The 19,723-nt window shown below is 42.2% G+C and overlaps 1 protein-coding gene and 2 non-coding genes across 7 annotated transcripts in view; 1 reads left to right on the top strand and 2 right to left on the bottom strand.

Annotated features, from left to right (window-relative positions):
* CLYBL (citramalyl-CoA lyase) overlaps positions 1-19,723 on the top strand; it is a 297,363-nt gene that overhangs the window by 179,803 nt on the left and 97,837 nt on the right. The window lies entirely within an intron of this gene.
* On the bottom strand, positions 1,028-1,154 carry LOC119467630. The gene has a single exon (XR_005196175.1). It is a non-coding gene; the product is annotated as a small nucleolar RNA SNORA25 (small nucleolar RNA).
* On the bottom strand, positions 1,222-1,323 carry LOC119467631. The gene has a single exon (XR_005196176.1). It is a non-coding gene; the product is annotated as a small nucleolar RNA U13 (small nucleolar RNA).

The raw sequence follows: 19,723 nt of genomic DNA on the forward strand, positions 1-19,723 counted from the left end.
TAGAGATGCTGAGTACACATATTTGGAAACTTCATTCTATCTTCCTTATCTCTTAATATCATCTCATATTTTCTCCGTGTTTTTCTGTGTTACATTCTTGGTTAGTTCTTCATGTTTAATTTCCAGTTTTCTAATTCTCTCTTCAATCGTGTCTAATCTGTTTAACTCATCCTCTGAGGTTTTTTTGTTTTGTTTTGTTTTTTGAGGTGAAGTCTCACCCTGTGGCTCAGGCTGGAGTGCAGTGGCATGATCTCAGTTCACTGCAACCTCCGCCTCCTGGGTTCAAGCAGTTCTCCTGCTTCAGCCTCCTGCGTAGCTGGGATTACAAGCATGCACCATCATGCCCAGTTAATTTTTATATTTTTAGTAGAGATGAGGTTTCACCATGTTGGCCAGGCTGGTCTCAAACTCCTGAGCTCAGATGATCCATCTGCCTTGGCCTCCCAAACTGCTGGGATTACAGGTGTGAGCCACGATGCCTGGGCCATTCTCTAAGTTTTAAATTTTAATTATTATATTTGTCATATCTGGAGGTTCTATTTGGTTCTTTTCCATATCTGCTTGGTATATTATGAATCTCATAATTTCTGTACTTTAGGGTGTAAATCGTTTTTTATCTAAAGAAGAGAAACTTTGGTTAAATTTTGGGACACTTATTTACTTTCCCACATCAACAATCATGGATTATTATGTCATGATTATGAGTGGCAGTCTTTTTTTTTTTTTTTTTTTAAACAGAGTTTCACTCCTGTTGCCCAGGCTGGAGTGCAATGGCATGATCTCGACTCACTGCAACCTCTGCCTCCTGGGTTTAAGCAATTCTACTGCCTCAACTTCCTGGGTAGCTGGGATTACAGGCATGTACCACCATGCTCAGTTAATTTCGTAGTTTTAGTAAAGATGGGGTTTCTCCATGTTGGTCTGACTGGTCTTGAACTCCCAACCTCAGGTGATCTGCCTGCCTTGGCCTCCCAAAGTGCTAGGATTACAGGTAAGAGCCACTGTGCCCGGCTTATGAGTGGCAAAGTCTTACATTGCCTCAGGAAAACATAACATTATGGAGTGCTATGGCATTTTATAGAGAATTTCCGTCTTTGTTCATAGCATTAAGAGCTCTTGGTTTCGTAGCCTCATGAGCCATCTTTGAAATAACTTATCTAAATCATTTTTTGTTGTTTCTGCTGACTCTTACAGGATGAGCCCATATGTGTATGTTATTTACATCAGATCGGTAATGTGCCAATGTTGCAACAAGATTTGAGGAGGCACATCTCACACAATAGCATAAGAATCAATCATCATGCTTATGAACTACAAAAGGATCATGAACCTGTATTGACTGGAATTAATTCAATCAATTCTTAGATCCCAAGAGCTTAGAGTGAGAAGGTTTTCCTCCAAAGAGAATTTATGTTTGCTCCTGCTGAGAGTCAAAGATATTACTAATCTAGAAGTCTCAATTTATTCTCCCTAACTTTGCAGTGGTCTCAAGGCTTAGTATTCTGATACTAGGTCTGATATAGGCATTTGATTCCCTGTGTTCTTATTTTTCTCATCTCTTACAAATCAGAATTTAACTGTTGCTTTTTGTTATTCCTTGGCTTCTGGAAAATTCTTTTACATTCTATTTTTTTTGTTTGTTTGTTTGTTTTTGTTTTGAGACAGACTCTCACTTTGTTGCTCAGCCTGGAGTGCAGTGGCTCAGTCTTGGCTCACTGCAACCTCTGCCTCTTGAGTTCAAGCAATTCTTGTGCCTCAACCTCCCAAGTAGCTGGGATTACAAGTGCCCACCACCAGGCCCAGCTAATTTTTGTATTTTTAGTAGAGACAGGGTTTCACCATGTTGGCCAGGCTGACCTCAGGTTATCTGCTTGCCTCAGCCTCCCAAAGTGCCGGAATTACAGGCATGGGCCACTGTGCCCAGCTGGAAATTCTCTTATATTTTAATGAGCCCAACAATGTATTAAAAAATACTTTGTTGAAATGTATCCACTTTTACAGTAGGATGGCAATTCAGAGAACACGGTCAAGCATTCCAAAACAAGGTACCCATCCTTTGAAAAAATTTTTTTTTCTCTAAGACAGAGTCTCACTCTGTCACCTAGGTGAGAGTGCAGTGGTGCACCCTCCACTCACTGCAACCTGTGCCTCTGAGGTTCAAGTGATTCTCCTGACTCAGCCTCCTGAGTAGCTGGGACTGCATGTGCAGTCCATCATACCTGGCTAATTTTTATGTATTTAGTAGAGCTGAGGTTTTACCGTGTTGGTGAAGCAGAGATGAGCTTTCACCATGTTGGCTAGGCTGATCTCAAACTCCTGACCTCAAGTGATCTGCCCACCTTGGCCTCCCAAAGTACAGGCATGAGCTCCCCCGCCTGGCCTTTTTTTTTTTTTTTTTTTTTTTTTTTTTGTTTCTGGTTTTTTTTTTTTTTTTTTTTTTTTTTTTTTTTTTTTTTTTTGAGTCAGGGTCTTGCTCTGATCACCCAGGCTGGAATGCAGTTGTTCGATCATGGCAGACTGCAGCCTCAACCTCCCAGGCTTGAGCAATCCTCCAACTTCAGCCTCTTGAGCAGCTGGCACCATAGGTGTATGCCACCATGCCCAGATAATTTTTTTTATTTTTATTTTGTAGTTATGGGTGTCTCTCTGTGTTTCCCAGGCTTGATTATAAACTTTTAAAAAATTAGTCTTAAATTCATTCTTTTTTTTTTTTTTTGAAACGGAATTTCACTCTTGTTGCCCAGGCTGGAGTGCAATGGCATGATCTCGGCTCACCACAGTCTCCGCCTCCTGGGTTCAAGTGATTCTCCTGCCTCATTCTCCCAAGTAGCTAGGATTACAGGCACGTGCCACCATGCCCGGCTAATTTTTTTGTATTTTTAGGAGAGATGGGGTTTCTCCGTGTTGGTCAGGCTGGTCTTGAACTCCCAACCTCAAGTGATCTGCCCATCTCAGCCTCCCAAAGTGCTGGGATTACAGGTGTGAGCCACTGTGCCCAGCCTCTAAAATTCATTCGTATACATTATTTAAAGAGCCAAATAGTTATAAAGCAACCCCAACCGTTAATCAGTTTCCGTGTCTTCAGAGACAATCCCTTTTACCTGCTCTAGCTTATTTATATGCCATTCTTCAATATCTCTAATATATTTCTTAATTTTTTTTTTCAGTTTCAGGCATGATATATTGACTCCTCTCTACGGAGAATGAGGATTTATCACTCCTCCCTCTCCACTTTGTCTCTGCCATGCATGAACCTTTCCCATCCCCAAGTTGTCCCAATACAATTATATTGTAACTTTAGTAGGATTAGTATTCAGTGTAAAAACTATTTAGAGCTGAACTATATAGTAATAAACTGATTATCTTTCTGTTTCTGCTTTACCTATTGTTTTCCATGGAGGTGGAGTTCATAACTGCCTTTTTTTTTTTTTTTCTGACTTAGTTTTCTATTAAGTTGTCACTGATTCAGTACTTCACGACTAATTGTCTGAATCTCCCCTTTGTATATTCAAAAGCATCTGGTATTCTGTCAGTTCATTTCTTCGAGGAGTTCTCCCTAAACCATCCAGTCCCTTGAAGTCTGGGCTGCCGGTCCTTCAGGCAGTGGCACAACTGGAATCCTGAACTCTCCCTTCCCCACCATTCTGGGGACTCTCTTCACCTTTCCCTTGTAATCAATGTCCTGTTTTCCCACGTCCTATAACTTTTGTTTCCAGGTCTGTTTCTATGTTTGGATGAGGCATACCCACTAATGGCTCCTAAGAAATGGCTTCCTTCTGAAGCATAGACGCAACTTACATGAACATAATCCTGTTTTTTTCTAATTTAGCTTGTAAGGAGTAGAGATCTTTTCAGAGTCTAAACCAAAGGAGTAACTCAGAACTGTGATTTCAGGAAGGCTTTTTCTTGGGAACCTAAGTTAATAAAGTCTAGAATGTCACTTATGGGCAACTTGATACCAGCAGTCTGATTTAGTGGAAAGGGTAGAGAGCTTGGCAACAGAAAACTCATTTAAATTTCCCAGTTTTGACATCTGCTAGCCAGGGAATTTGAGTTCTGTAATCTCAGGAGCCTCTGTTTCTTTCATCTGTCCCATGAGGTTGGTGATAATGAAACACACACCACCCACCACAGGGCCAGCTGTGAGGCTCAAACAGAAAAGCACTTTGTAAACTCTAAGTGCTACATAAATAGTGTCTTTTTTTTTTTTAATAAAGCAGTGGTGTCATTGTTAAAGAGATAAAGGTTAGAAAATTTAAGAGAGTGAGTAATTAGTATGTTCCTTAAGGTAGCTCTTTAACATACAGGAGCGTAATTCGATAGGAACTTTGGAGCCATATTGCCTATGACTGTGTCTGGACTCTGATAACATTTTGTCCTGACAATGTGACCTCAAGGAAATTAATTCCACATCTTCATACCTCCATTTCCTCTTCTATAAAATAAAGAGTAAGGACGGTAAGAGTAGTGTTCCACCCCACAGAATTAGATTAAAGGGGCTGACATTTGTAAAGTCCTTAGAGCTGTGCCCAGCACGAAATAAGTACTATGTGAGCATTTGTTAAATCCATAAATAGCCATTGTCTTAACTGTGCTCCGGAACAAGGGTCTGAGAGCATCAGTTCAAGTCTCTACTGATTGCTTAGAATGCCAAGACTTAACTGGTATGGATAATTACCTTAGAGTCCTAACTCTCATAGGATAATATATTGGAACAGATAGGTTTTCTCTCTAAATATCATGGAGTTTGCCAATTTTTCTTTTTCTTTTTTTTTTTTTTTTTTTTTTTTTTGAGACAGAGTACACAGGCTGGAATACAATGTCACCCAGGCTGGAGTACAACGATGTGCTCTCGACTCACTGCAGCCTCCGCCTCCAGGTTCAAGCAGTTCTCCTGCTTCAGCCTCCTGAGCAGCTGGGACTACAGGTGCATGCCACCACATCCAGCTAATTTTTGTATTTTTAGTAGAGACGGGGTTTCACTGTGTTGGCCAGGCTGGTCCCGAACTCCTGACCTCATGATCTGCCTGCCTCGGTCTCCCAAAGAACTGGGATTACAGGTGTGAGCCACCGTGCCTGGCCAGTTTTGCTCATTTATTTATTTTTTAAGACAAAGTTTTGTTCTTATTGCCCAGGCTATAATGCAGTGGTGCAATCTGGGCTCACTGCAACCTCCGCCTCCCAGGTTCAAGCAGTTCTCCTACCTCAGCCTCCCAAGTAGCTGGGATTATAGGCATGTGCCACCATGCCTGGCTGATTTTGTATTTTTAGTAGAGCTGGGTTTTCTCCATGTTGGTCAGGCTGGTCTTGAACTCCTGACCTCAGGTGATCTGCCCGCCTCGGCCTCCCAAAGCGGTGGGATTACAGGCATGAACCACTATGCCTGTACCTACAATTTTGCTATTTTTTAACCTTCCTCCTCAACTATAGTAGACAAAGAAAAGACTCTAATGCCAGAAAAAAGCCACTTTGCTATTTAAACTATGTAGATTTCTTAACACGAGAGGCGGGAAGCAGCCATCTTAGAAAGATCTTATTTATTTATTTTTCCCTCCAGAAGCCAGAGAGAAAAATAAATTGCTTTCTTGAACTGCTAAACAATGTATTTTACTTTGCATTATTGTGCCAGATACTTGAGCAGTTCTCGGAAGAAAGGGAATAAGAAAAAGTCCAGAGAAGGCAGCACTATCTGCCTAAGGACAATTCAGAGCAAGTGGGAGCTAGGCCGGAGGCCGGGCACTGAGCAAGACCCACACACCATGACCTTTCCCCACCGTGGGAAACACAGGGATGGAAGGGCAGTCACGGGTGGGCTGGGATTGTCTAGGAAGAGCTGGCCGCCCTCAGTAGAGGGGCGAGGAAAGCACCTGGTTGAGTGGGGGTCAGAGCAGCGGCTCTCTTTGCAGCCACCTGCTCCACGTGGCAGAGTACTCGGGGCAGTCAGGAGGGCCGCCTTGTTGCAGCTGCCTTCCACCTTGTACACAAGAGGAAGGCAAATGCCTTCTATGTGGCAGTCAGTGCTTCAGCAGCCCCACTGACAACATCCCACCCATCCCCCACCCCTGGTCCATGCTCTTTGAATGCTTCTGCTCCTGTCACCCCTCCAGGGTATTAGGTCATGCCAAGGCCTAAAGAAGGGTGAGTGGTTGTGGAGGTGAGAACAACTGGAGGTGAATGTAGAGGAGAAGGGAGTGCAACTGTGACTCCCACAGTGAGCCGCATCCTACGTGCCTCTTCCCCAGACTGTAATTCCTACGAGGACTCCTGTAGTTACCTGCCAGACTGCAGAACCAGGGAGGCGCTCTATTTGTCAGTGTGAGTTGCTCAGAAAGAAACACCCAATATCAGTCAAAGTTATTATTATTTAATCTTAATTTTGAGCTGGAGCTCAAAGATCTGTTTTATTGCCTAGGCCTGGGCTTTCTGTAGCCAGATATATCACATTATAGATCATACTCAGTCTGACTTAATTGGATTCCTAGGAATTGCAGGAAAAGAAATAACTGGCAATTTAAAGCCTGCATCTCTTTGTAAAGAGACTTTGCTGAGCTCATTAAATGGAAATTGCTGACTATTATGACCCTAATAGAGATATTTGAATCCTTGCATTAAGAAGATGCCTGGCTTAAAGAATAAAACAGTGAGAAAAAAAAATTTTGGTTTTTGTTTATTTTTTAACAATTACTGCTCAAAAGGGGAAAGGTTATTTAAGGGTATGAAGAGATTAATAAAAGACTGAAAACACTTTACGACTTTTATAAAAACCTGGATAGGTTTTTATATCAGAACCTTTAAGGATCAAAAAGACCTTGCAGAGTTCCTAAGCACAGTTCAGCTTTCCATACTGTTCCAGAAAGACTCATAGATATCCGAATTCCTATTGAAGAAATCTCCCAAGCTCTTAAGTCTTTTAATAAAGGCAAGGCACCTGGGAGAGGAGCCTTCCCATCCTAATTTCACACCCCTATTGAAGAGGAGTTGGCTCCCCATCCCCCTGTATACATTTAATCATTCCCCGCACATTAGTTCACTGGCTCGCCATGGGGAGAATACACCTAGCCACTCTACTAATTTATTTCAACAAAAGTGACAGCACTGAGGAATTTAAAAGTTAGCCAAATGGATTCATGTATGTGTACAGTATGCCTATGTAAGCATAAATGGGGCTTTGGGGTTTATGCACTGTGTGTGTGTGTGTTTATGTACACACATGCACACAAGAAGAAGTATAAATGAGACCGCACATAGAAAGAATACATAGGCTCAAGTGGAAAGGACCCTCCATCTGTATGGCATTACAGTCCAACCCAAGAGTTAACTGGTTTAAAATGATGTATCAGGAAATCATATTTACATTAATCAAAGAGTAATAATAGTTTGCTAAATCCATGACTAATGAATCAAGTTTGTGGCCGGGCACTGTGGTTCACGCCTGTAATCCCAGCACTTTGGGAGGCCGAGGTAGGCAGATCACCTAAGGTCAGGAGTTTGAGATCAGCCTGGCCAACATGGCAAAACCCTGTCTCTACTAAAAATTCAAAAGTTACCCAGGCGTAATGGCACACACTTGTAATCCCAGCTACTTGGGAGGCTAAAGCAAGAGGATCACTTGAACCAAGGAGGACAAGGTTGCAGTAAGCTGAGATTGCACCACTGCCCTCCAGCCTGGGTCAACAAGAGCAAGATTCCGTCTCAGAAAAAGAAAACAACAACTTTGTATCGGTGACTTTCTGAGTCCCTCCCCAAAACAAGCATTTCTTCCTTATTTATTAAGCTGATCAAAAAAAAAAAAAAAAGAATCAAGTGAATATAACTACTGCCAAAATAAAGAGATAATGTGAAATCATGCAGAGAATATGCTTCATATCAAAACATAGTATTTTTTTCAGGTTTCAAAAATTTCATTGGCCATAATTTATAACAAATTATTCAATGCTATGTTTCTATTTATTATTATTATTTTTGAGATGGAGTCATGCTATGTTGCCCAGGCTAGAGTACAGTGACACTATCTCGGCTCACCACAGCCTCTGCCTTCTGGGTTCAAGCGATTCTCATTCCTCAGCCTCCCGAGTAGTTGGGATTACAGGCATATGCCACCACGCCCATCTAATTTTTGTATTTTTAGTAAGGACAGGGTTTTGCCATGTCAGCCAGGCTGATCTCGAACTCCTGACCTCAGGTGATCCATCTGCCGGCCTCCAAAGTGCTGAGATTACAGCCGCGAGCCACTGCACCCAGCCTAAATACTATGTTTTTAATAATAAATCAGTGATAAGTTAATATTGTGATTTAGAGATGGAGTTCAGCAATAATATCATACTTTTGTCTTGTGTTTTTAAACACATCAAAGCTTCTCAGATGGTGGTTTAAATCTTACTCTGTACCAGCTATGCAGGCCGTATAGTGTTTTGCTGATAGGAGGAAAGTGTGGCTTGTGAGGAGCAAATATCAAATCAGGAATTAAGACATAGCCCGCCTTTCTACTAAATATATGCTATTTCAAATATGTTTTTGCCATTTTCTCCATGCATTTCAGTTGTGTGAGCCATTTGTTGGTCAGACATTAACCTCTAAAAGTTAACAGTTGGGTCCTGAATTCTCAGCCAAGTCTAGTCTAAGAAGCCACATATTCTTGGGCAAGTTATTGATTAACTCCAGATAATTAAACCAAAAAGACTTTTCTAGGGCCAGGGATGGTCTCATACCTGTAATCCTAGCACGTTGGGAGGCTGAAGAGGGAGGATCACTTGAGGCCAGAAGTTCAAGATCAGTTTGGGCAATAAAGTGAGACCCCACCTCTACAAAAAAAGAAAAATTACCCAGGCACAGTGTCCTCTGCTTGCGGTCCCAGTTACTTAGGAGTCTGAGATGGGAGGATAGCTTGAGCCCAGAATGTTGAGACTGCAGTGTGCTGTGATCACGCCACCACACTCCAGCCTGGATGACAGGGTGAGACCCTGTCTCAAAAACACAAAAAGCAAAAAATCTCCCTAGACATTGGTCAGAAGAGTTCAAAAGCCTAGAGAGAAAGATTAGCTGGGGAGCTAGCCAGAGACAAAAGGCCAGCTTTGTCTTTGTTTTCCCAAAGTCTATTCAAGAATTGGAGGGTGAATTATTGGAGCCTTCTGGAGTAGAAAAATACAACTAGGGTAGAACACCAAAAGACATTCTGTCGAGCATTTTGTCTAAGCCCCCTTCCATTTTGCAAGGGAAGGCTGATAACCTGGCCCGACTGGTGCAGGCCTGCCTGCAGGGCACGGGGCAGGGTGGAATGCTGTCAAGAACTTCTCTTTCCTAGAGCTGTGGATGAATAGGCACATAGGGGAAGGCAAAGTAGAGAGGGCTAGTAAATGGAAACAGACAAACAAAGAAACAAACTGTTCCATGTAGTTAGAGCAAAGGGAGCCTGAAGTGGATATGAGAACCCAAGTTTGTAGTCAAGACATAAGAGGATTAGGGAGAACAGATCTAGGAACTTCCACTGGTTGGGGCCGTCATGGCTCTGTGTGCTGGCAACCATGATTGGGCTGCTTCACATTTTCACACCTCTGTGCTGGGAGCCATGATTGGACTACTGCACTGGAGACATGCTGCATGCATCAGCCTTCAACTTCGAGGTCCAGAGGTAGGGTGGGTATTAATACATCTCTTTCCTGGGTTTTGCTGGAGGACAGTGGCCTCCTTGAATTTTGGCCCATTCCTAAACCAAAGGCAGTTCCCATAGTAGTTCTTTTTTTTTTTTTTTTATTTTTTTTTTTTTTTTGTGATAATTATAGATGCACATACAGTTGTAAGACATAATACAGGACATCCCATGTACCCTCTACCTAGTTTCTCCCAGGAATAACATCTATAGTACAATTTCACAACCAGAATATTAGCAATGACACTTCAAGATACAGGTACAGAACATTTTCATCACCATGGAGATCCCTCATGTTGTCCGTTTATAGCCATATTTATATCCCTCCAATTCTCACCCCCTCCTTAACCCCTGGCAGCCAATAATCTGTTTTCCAATTATGTAATTTTGTTATTTTAAAAATGTTATATAAATGGAATCATACAATATGTAACTTTTGGGGATTGTTGAGTTTTTTAATGATATATTATCTTTGTAATGTATTTCTGGCCACAATATGATAGAATTGCATATTACGTATTTTTACATCTAATTTCATGAGACATGTTAGTATGTACTTTTCATTTTTTATAATGTCTTCATCTGGTTTTGGCATCAGGATAATGTTGGCTTCATAAAATGACTGGGAAGTCTTCCCTCCAGCCCCTCCCCTTGCTAAGAGGGCCAGACGATGGAGCTAACCATGGTGCTGAAGGTGGTCTGGGGTTGATTCTAGAGAACATTTAGGGAGTACTTCCTGTGTGCTAGCACTATTTCTAAGTGCTCTGCATGGGGTAACTCATTTCATGTTCATAGAAACTCTGTGAAAGAGGTGCTATTATTGTCCCTATTGACAGATAAGGAAAGTGAAATAGAGAGAGGTTAACAAACTTGCCCAAAGTCACACAGCCAATAAGGAAGCCAGGCAGTCTGTACCCTAGAGCTGCATTTTTGATCACCACATTTGCTAATGAGGGATATTAGCAGAGCCACACAAAATCTGCTGAATTTTCACTTGTCTGATATCATCTTAGCAGAAGTGAGCCAAGGCTCCCCATCTCAAGTTGCAAAGCAGGTTGCTGTAGGGTGGCATCTTGGAGAGCCAGCCAGAGGAGTGTAGACTGGTTGGGTACAAGCAAAAGTGGGCGGCCCACCTACTCCATCCAGACAGCCTGCACCCTAATGTAATCACTTGTTTCACACTTGCTTCCCTTGGTAGGCTCTTGGCTTTATGAAGAGGGTGCCATCGTATCCCCCATTGCTTACCAGGGTGCCTGAGACATAGTAGGCATTCAGCAAATATTTTATGAATTAATGGGTTACATGTGATCACTATATGGAAACTTATTAATTTGCTGTTATTTCACAATTCATAGAAGCACTGTGTTTTAGAAATTGTAGTCCCGTTTTATTTTATATTTGTCATGCCCCATTTTGGAAGTTATATAGAGTTCAGAGTCTTTTATAGATGCATGTGTAGAGACAAAAATGAAAGAGCTGAAGTCATGAATTGAGAGATTTGAATGCCTAAGTACACGTATGACTAAATTTTTGTTATATGTGAGATTGGGGATCTTACACTATATTTAAGATTAAGATCTTACTGTATCACAGGAAGGTAGTTCACTGACATAAAAATAACTCTAAACTGTATCTTTTAGAGGATGTATAAGCATTCTATGTTAACAGAACTTGTAGTGGCAGTTAGAAAATACTCCAGTCAAATTTCTGGTTTTGGAGCTGAGTTTATTATTGTCTGTTTGTTGTTTGATTTTAATCAAATCATGTTTTTGTTGTGTTATATTAATATGTAAAAGATTTGTATGTCTGCCGTGTTGGGGTGTGTGTGTGGGTGTGTGTGTGTGTGTGTGTATTTGTGTGTGTGTGTGTGTTTTTAAGCAACACTCCACAGCTGAGCTCTTGGAGGACCAGGCCTATTTTGACAGCTCCCCTTAGTCCGTGTATCACCAAGCTCGTTCTCTGCCAATATGTTTCACGTGATTTTGTGGACATGTGTAGCACGCCTGTGCGACTTGTAAACACCCATACATTATTACAATAATAATTGGGTTTTGATGCAACTGGAACTCAGTACTACCAAGCTGCCAGCATTTCCTTTTGGCTACCAGTACTAGGCAGGAAAATTATAGTCTAACTGTCTTCCTGTTTATTGATAAACAAAGTGGCCAGCCCAGCAATGGAGCCTGATTAGCAGTTTGCACCCTTTTTGAAAGGATAAACAGAACCCTACTGTTTTCTGTGTTTGACTGCAATTTGCATCTTTAAAGAGGTTGGACTGCCCTGAGATTCATGTTCAACTTGAGTGCCTGGATATTCTTTGATATGTTACATGTCAGCCTCCTTGTTTTCCTCTCCTTCATCTTGAAACAATATTTGCCAGTGTTTCTCTGTTCCCATCTGGCTTACCATAAGCTTCCCCATAGTCACCTGTCTGAAGAAGGAGGGAGGGGAGAGACAGGAGATGAAATATGTCTCTGTTTCACTGTGCTCAAATTTTACATTCCCAGAAGGCCCTTTCATGTCATCTCAATTCCATTTTTTGAAGAGAGAGTAATACAAGAATGAAGACCCAGAGACAAAAGAGAATCTGCTTACTGCTCTCTTTGGCCCACAGGATCATGTTTGGGCTCATTCCCCCTCCATCATCTCTTCACTCACTCAGCAAAAAGTGCTTTCCCCCTTTGTAAAGTGAAATGTAGTATTAGCCTTCTTCCTCAAGTTTGCTGAGTGTTCTATTCTGAAATTTATTCTAACCTAATTAGATTCTTAAACTAAATGGTAACAGAGCAAATAGTTGGCTCCCTCTGTAATTATTTTCCAATGAAAGAAATGAAGATCATTTTAACTCGAATTTGCATGATGTAAAAGAGTATTAATACGTGTAAACATGCATTAATCTGTTTAAACAAACTTTCCCCATAATCCTTACCGTATGTAAACAACATTTGTTCTGCCTTAGAGATACTGCATGATTGGACCCACGAGACTGCAGTTATCCCACTGAACAGTTTCCTTTTATAACTTCAAAAGAAATGTTATGTATTTATTGGAGGTTGTAGGGTGTTAAGTGTAGTTAGACGTAAATTGTACCTCAGCTATATCGTTAATGCCAATAGGGATTAAATTAGATTTTTATAGCTGCTGTAGAAGTCTATTTGGTAGTTAACAAGTGGGATTTTTAAATCCTGGGAAACATAATCCTATTATAAAACAGGCAGCTGAATTAACATAACCCGGGAAGGGACTCTTCATGGATTAGCATTTTTTTTGACAATAACAAAGAAAACCATCAAATTGTATGGGGATATTACATGCTTTTCTCAAAAGTAAGAACAGAGAATTGGGGAAAGGAAACAAGAAATGGCCAAACATGCTATTACTTAGAGACTGTTTCTTTTTAAGGGAAAGGCAATGGAGGCTGGGAAGGAAGTAAAGCTGACTGTGGCCTTGTCCACATTGCCCATGCACGCACTGGTGCTGGAAATGAGGCCTTCCTGATTTACACGTCGGCACCTCACTTCCCTTGTACGTGGTTCTTAGTATCAGTAATTCCCTCCCCTTGGTTTCCTTATATGGTCACCAACGGACAAAAAGTCACTCGTAACCAGTGTCTATGAACAGAAACACAAATGGATGAGTGAATAAATGTCTGCCATTTTCTGTGAAATCATTCTTCCAGTTATTATTAGACTCTTAAATCTGAGAATTATAAAGCTGGAAAGAACTTTGACATCTATTTAATTTTTATAGTCCTATTCAAAGTTTTACTTCAAACACTACAGAAAGATGGATATCTCTCACAGATATATTTATACATATATAAATATATACACATACATTGCATGATATACACACATTTACACACACACACACACACACACACACACAATAGTGTATGAGTGGCCTTTTTATTTTTAAAGAAGAGCCTTTCTTAAGTCTTAGCAGTTGGTTTTCCCATGCTGGTGAGGGTGATTATTAGAGCTTGTATGTAGGACTTGCCAATTTTCATTTGCATGGGTATCATCTTAGCAGATAATCACATGGGCATCAATCACTGGCATATCTTTGTGTTAGATAATTGCACTGGCATCAATCATGTGTGTTTCTGGAGCAAGTCATCACGTGGGCTTCAATTTCATCTATCTGGAGGAAGGTAATTGCATTAGAAGCAGGGAAAGGGTGTGTCTACGTGGCAGATAATCACATGGTGATCAATCACATAGGTATTGAAGTAGATAATCCTGTGCAGATCCATCACATACACCAAAGTGGCTAATTATGTGGATATCAATCATGTCAACACCCTGATTTTCTGCTACAGGTTACACGTGAAGCACACATGTTGTGTGACTGCTTGTGTGGGAGAACAGGTCGATGTCATGTGCACTCACCTTGGGGCCCACAGCAGTGAGGTGTGTGAGGAAGCTGGGTCATTCAGAGTGTGGCCTTCCTAAGTAGAGTGTTGGAAACACCATGATTAGGGATCCTGTTGAGATTCTTTTGTTTTAAGGCTTTGGCTCTTGCCAAAATGGAATGTTCCTGGGAAGAATGTGACTGCATGTAGAAGAACGTGCAGTTCCTCGTCCTCCCCTCACCAACATCCATTATCCTCCTTCAGACCTTGGTTCCCAATTCCTTCTCAGCCCACGTGGTTTGGGTGTGGCTTCAGCCCTATGGAGTCTGGGGCTCAGGGCCAACCACTGAGTGTGCTGCATTCTACTGGCCACCGTGATTGGCTCAGGCCAGGACACGTGACATCAGCCAGTCCAGTCAGAGTGACTATCAGGGTTTTGTGGGAGAAATTGAAAGGAGAGTTCATTTCTCTCTGAATTTTACCTGAGGAAGTGAGCTTGGTGCTGCTGCTGCAACCAGTGCCTGGGAGAGCCTGGTATGTCCAGGGCCCAACAAATGGAGCCAGAAATGAAGCCACCTACAGAAATCAGGTCTGAGAGGTGGAGAGAAAGCCTGTCCTGAGGGCATTGCTTGGGCCTGATTTCAGCAGTCCTTGAAGCAAAGTCCCTGACAGGGAAAGGCTCACTGAACCAATACAGTCCCTTTTGGCTTAAGATGTAATTGGTTGGCCGGGTGTGGCAGCTCACACCCGTAATCCCAGCACTTTGGGAGACCGAGGTGGGCGGATCACCTGACCTTAGGAGTTTGAGACCTGCCTGGCCAACAGGGTGAAACCCTGTCTCTACTAAAAAATACAAAAATTAGCCGGACATGGTGGTGGGCACCTGTAATCCCAGCTACTCAGAAGGCTGAGGCAGGAGAATTACGTGATCCTGGGAGGCGGAGGTTGCAGTGAGCCAAGATTGCACCACTGCACTCCAGCGTGGGCCACAGAGTAAGACCCTGCCTCAAAAAAAAAAAAAATCATAATTGGTTTTCTGCCCCCTTGCTTCAGAAGGCCCTAACTGATAGGATAAAATCACCCGAGCCTTCTCTGAAGAACACAGTTTCATAGGAGTGGTCCCAGTAGGAGAAGGAGCAGCTCTGAGGGTGTAGTGAGGGCAGAAGGGGAGGCTGAGGCTTAAATAATAGTCACTGCTCTTGGCAACTGTCACCAGGTCCCCCGCCACACACCTCCCTGTTGGAGTGCCCCAGTCTCCTGGCCTCTAAGCATCTGAGCTCAAGCTGTGAGGAACGTTTGTTAAAGACTTAAATGCAGGCTTAATGTTTTCTCTTTTCCCCCTGCCTATTCTTACTACTTTGATATTTATCAAATACAGTGTACTAATTACACATTAATGTTGAAGTGCAGTTTCCATCACCAAAACAAATGAAAAAATAGATAGCTGTCCTCGTGGCAAGAACTATACCGCTCCAAGGCATTCTTTTATTGCCAGTTCAGTAGACGGTTGGATTTTTATTTTATCAGCCTGAATGTGACATCTGATGATTATTGATTTGGAAAGAGACAAAAGTTTTGGAAAAGAAAGTAATAGAAAAAAACAATTCTCTTTGAAGTTAAATTGGCTGCTATCATAAATAGAATATTTCTTAGAAAAGCAAAATGGAATTTATATGCTTTGTCTACCAAATTCTGTGTGGCTAACAGCTTGTGCCTTTTCTCCTTCAGTTTTTATTCTTATTAATACTGTCACTTTCTGCATATGCTAAGGTTTATAAGAAGGTAATATGACAGTTGATAGAAACACCTAGTAAGAAAACACACGCCACTGAAATTTACTTAGAATCTTTTTCTTAGTCCCTTTGGTCTGCTGTAACAAAACGCTGTAGATTGGGTGGCTTAAACAGCAAACGTTTATTTCTCACAGTCTAGTGGCTGGTACATCCAAGATCAAGGTGCTGGCCAATTCCTAGTGACGGCTCTCTCTTCTTGGTTTGCAAGTGGCCGCCTTCTTGCTGTATCCTCACATGGCCCAGAAAGAAATAATCACATTGGGGATTAGGGCTTCCGAGTGAGAATTTGGGGGGATATATTTAGTCCATGACAATCTTAAAACCTCGTTTTAATTTAATAATTTCAAACTCTTTGTTATATTTTATTTTATTTTATTTTTGAGACTGAGTCTCACTCTTGTTGCCCAGGTGTAAGGCTGGAATGCAGTGGCATGATCTCAGCTCAGTGCAACCTCTGCCTCCCAGGTTCAAGTGATTCTCTTGCCTCAGCCTCCCAAGTAGCTGAGATTACAGGTGCGTATCACCATGCCCAGCTAATTTTTGTATTTTTAGTAGAGATTGGGTTTCACCATGTTGGCCAGGCTGGTCTTGAGCTCTTGACCTCAGGTGATCCACCCACCTCAGCCTCCCAAAGTGCTGGGATTACAGGTGTGAGCCACTGCACCCGGCCTTGTTATTGTTAAATTTCACTCAAACTTTAGACGTAGCAGAATATACTACATCTAGTTTGAAATTCATTTACTTTTGGGGGTCCAGACTCTAGCTGAAGTTCAGATGAACATTAGGATGGCTAATAGGAAAGGGGGCTTCACTCATTCACAGACATCATTTAAGTCCCTCTCACGTTCTCACTTGCTGCAGGTAAGTCTTTGTCAAATGAATGTATGTATGAATGAATGACTGCATAAATGACTGGTCTCTGGCTGGAGGGCATCCCAAGGACTTTAGATGGGAGTGTGAGGGTTACACAGTGTATTCTTCACTCCAAGCGGCCGTGTACTCTTCCCTCTGCCCAGCGTCCTTGGGTCTCACTGAAACATCTTAACTCACGAGGCCTTCCAGGACCACTCAGACTCAGTTATCTTTCTGGCTTCATATTCTACATGTGCTATATGTACTTTATCTTCTGTAACGTGTGTCACACCTCAAACGCATGTGCAGTGCTTCTCCTTCACGCTAGACTGGACCCTCTGCAGGCAAGGATTGGGTCTATACTGCCAGCACCCAACGCCATCCCAGCATATGGCACTTAAGTACTCTCAATGGAGGTGGGAATGGCGTGATTATGGTGGATTCTCAAGCTCTATCCCCCTTCTCCGTAACCAAGCATCAGGTAATGCAAGTCAGGTAACTTAACCAAACTCAAGGGCTAAGTCTCACTAGACCAACAAAGGGTAATTCAGCCCTCCTTGCCAGCACTGACTTTTCGTCACCAGTGATAGATGTGGAGTGGCTGTCTGAAGGTTTCTAGGAAGGTTTTCCTTCCTGTTAAGAGAGGGCCATGACAAATCAGCCTTTCCTTTCCGCTAACAATGAGAAAAGGGCATGTTGCTACAGTCACTAAGGATAGCTTGCGCTAGAACAAAGGCAACATTGTGGGTTGGAGAGTGGGTAGACAATGAATGGGCATCCTTGATGACACTGGTGAGCTGCTGGCTTCACCAGCCCATCAGTGGATGTTGTCACATAAATGTCTTTAGTGTTTAATTAAGCCAGTCTGAATTAGGGTTTCCAGTCTTCGGCCTAATGTATTCTAACTGAAAAGGAACTGCCGTGGGAAGCCTATGGGCTTTGGTGTCCAATACATTGGATTTGATTCTTCACAGCAGTGTGAACTTGCCTGACTTTCCTAATATATGTAGTGGAGAAAGTTATACTTCTCACCTGGGGTTGATGTGTGGATCAGAGAAAAAATATATGTAAAACACCTACCAGAGTGCCTAAAACACACAAGTGTTGTTTCTTTTCCATTTAGGAGATGGTTCACTTGTTGATTTTGGGGGTCCAGTGGGTTGAATTGATCAATAATGAAATGAAAAAACTCCCTGGCCCTTTGCACATGAACTGTCAAGTAGTTTACTGTCTAGTATGGTAGTCCGATAGACATTCACAGTCATACTAACAGTGGGGTTCGACTGCAACCCTAACTGGAGAACAGTGTCCAGCTAAAGGAAGTTGAGAGTATCAGTCCAACCACACCTGAAGGCTGGAGTGCAAGTCTTGAAGCCATGATCTAGAGAACAAGAAACAGTGGAAGATGCTGAGGATGTTGTTGATCTGAAGAAAAGAACCTGAAACCAGAAACGACTTCAAAGAGAAAAGGGAGTGGAATCGTTCCGTGCTGCTTCAGAGGATGGAGTGAGGACAGACCCCATCAGCAAAGGACGTAAGCTTTCACTCAACGGGAAAAATAACTGTCTGAGAATTAGCAGTGTACAAGGGAAGAGAGCAAGCACCTCATCAACAAAGCAGCTCCCCTTCCCAGCAGCCACTCATCAGGAAGTACTACTGCAGGAGTCTGGGCCACGTGGCTCCCAAGGGCTCTTGCAAAGATCTGGATTTGACATTAAACTCTTCATCAGACTCTTGTTGTTTGGGCTACAGCAGGTAGATCTTGAGAGCTTCTCTGTTAGTTATACTGTCACTATTGTTTTTCTGAATTCACATCTTTTTTCTGACTTCCTCTCCTGTTGGCCCCCATAAGCACCACCCAAAGTGACCTTTCACCTCTGTTTTTTTTTCCACGCTCCCTTGATGATCAGAGAGATCCTATACATGAAGACAGAGTAATGGGATTTGTGCAGCTGCAGTGTAGTTTTTAGGGAAATGAAAAGCTCCCTGCCCTATAGTATTTCTGTCTCGCCTGCCTTTATACCTGAAATGTTCCCTTGTCCCTCATCTTTCAACTAAGACATTGCCTCCAGAAAATACTTGGTAAATGTCAATGTAGTAACTGGTAAGTTGTTAATATATCACCTGTGAGGGATGCCATATTAATGCCATATGCTTTTTTAAAAATTGTGATAAAATATGCATAACATACATTCTACCATGTAAACCGTTTTTAAGTGTATAGTTCAGTGGCATTAAGTATATTCATTCACATTGTATAATCATCACCACCATCATCTCCAGCACTTTTCATCTTCCCCGGCAGAGACTTTACCATTCAACAATAACTCCCCATTTCCCGCTCCCGTCCCTGGCAACTCCCATTCTGCTTTCTGTCTATATGAATTTGCCTCCTGTAGATACCTCATATAAGTGGAATCATGCAGTATTTGTCCTTTTGTGACTGGCTTATTTCACTCAACCTATTGTCTTCAAGATTCATTTGCGTTATAGTGTATGTCAAAATTCCTTTCCTTTTTGAGGCTGAATAATACTCCATTGTATGTAAATAGCAAATTTGGCTTATCCACTCATCTGTCAGCGGACACTTGGGTTGCTTCCATCTTTGGGCTATTGTGAGTAGTGTTGCCATGAACATGGGTGTACAAGTGTCTGTTCAAGTCCCTGCTTTAATCCCTTTGGGTATGTCCCCAGAAGTGGGATTGCTGGACCATCTGGTAGTTCTTTAATTTTTTTGACGAACTCTCATACTGTTAATAGCATGTACTTTAAAAAGCTATATATTAACCAAGGAGAAGAAAACAAGTTAATTTGATGAGAGTAAGCAACTGTGAGTGTCCAGCGCCTACTGAGCCCTGGAAGTCATGGATAAAAACAACAAGAAATGAAGTCAGCACTCAGTGAGAAAGGGAAGCGGTACTGACAGGAAACTGCTACCACCCCAAAGTGCCCGGTTGCTCCTGCGCCCTCACGGTACTAAAGCTGGGAGGAAGGAGAGGGGTGGGGGAGGGGCCTCAGAGGGAGTGCTACTGAGTGCCTGCAGGGATTATTTCTAGGTGCTTTTGCATCCATTAACTT

Source organism: Cebus imitator, unplaced genomic scaffold (genome assembly GCF_001604975.1).
Source record: "Cebus imitator isolate Cc_AM_T3 unplaced genomic scaffold, Cebus_imitator-1.0 Scaffold312, whole genome shotgun sequence".
NCBI lineage: Eukaryota > Metazoa > Chordata > Mammalia > Primates > Cebidae > Cebus > Cebus imitator.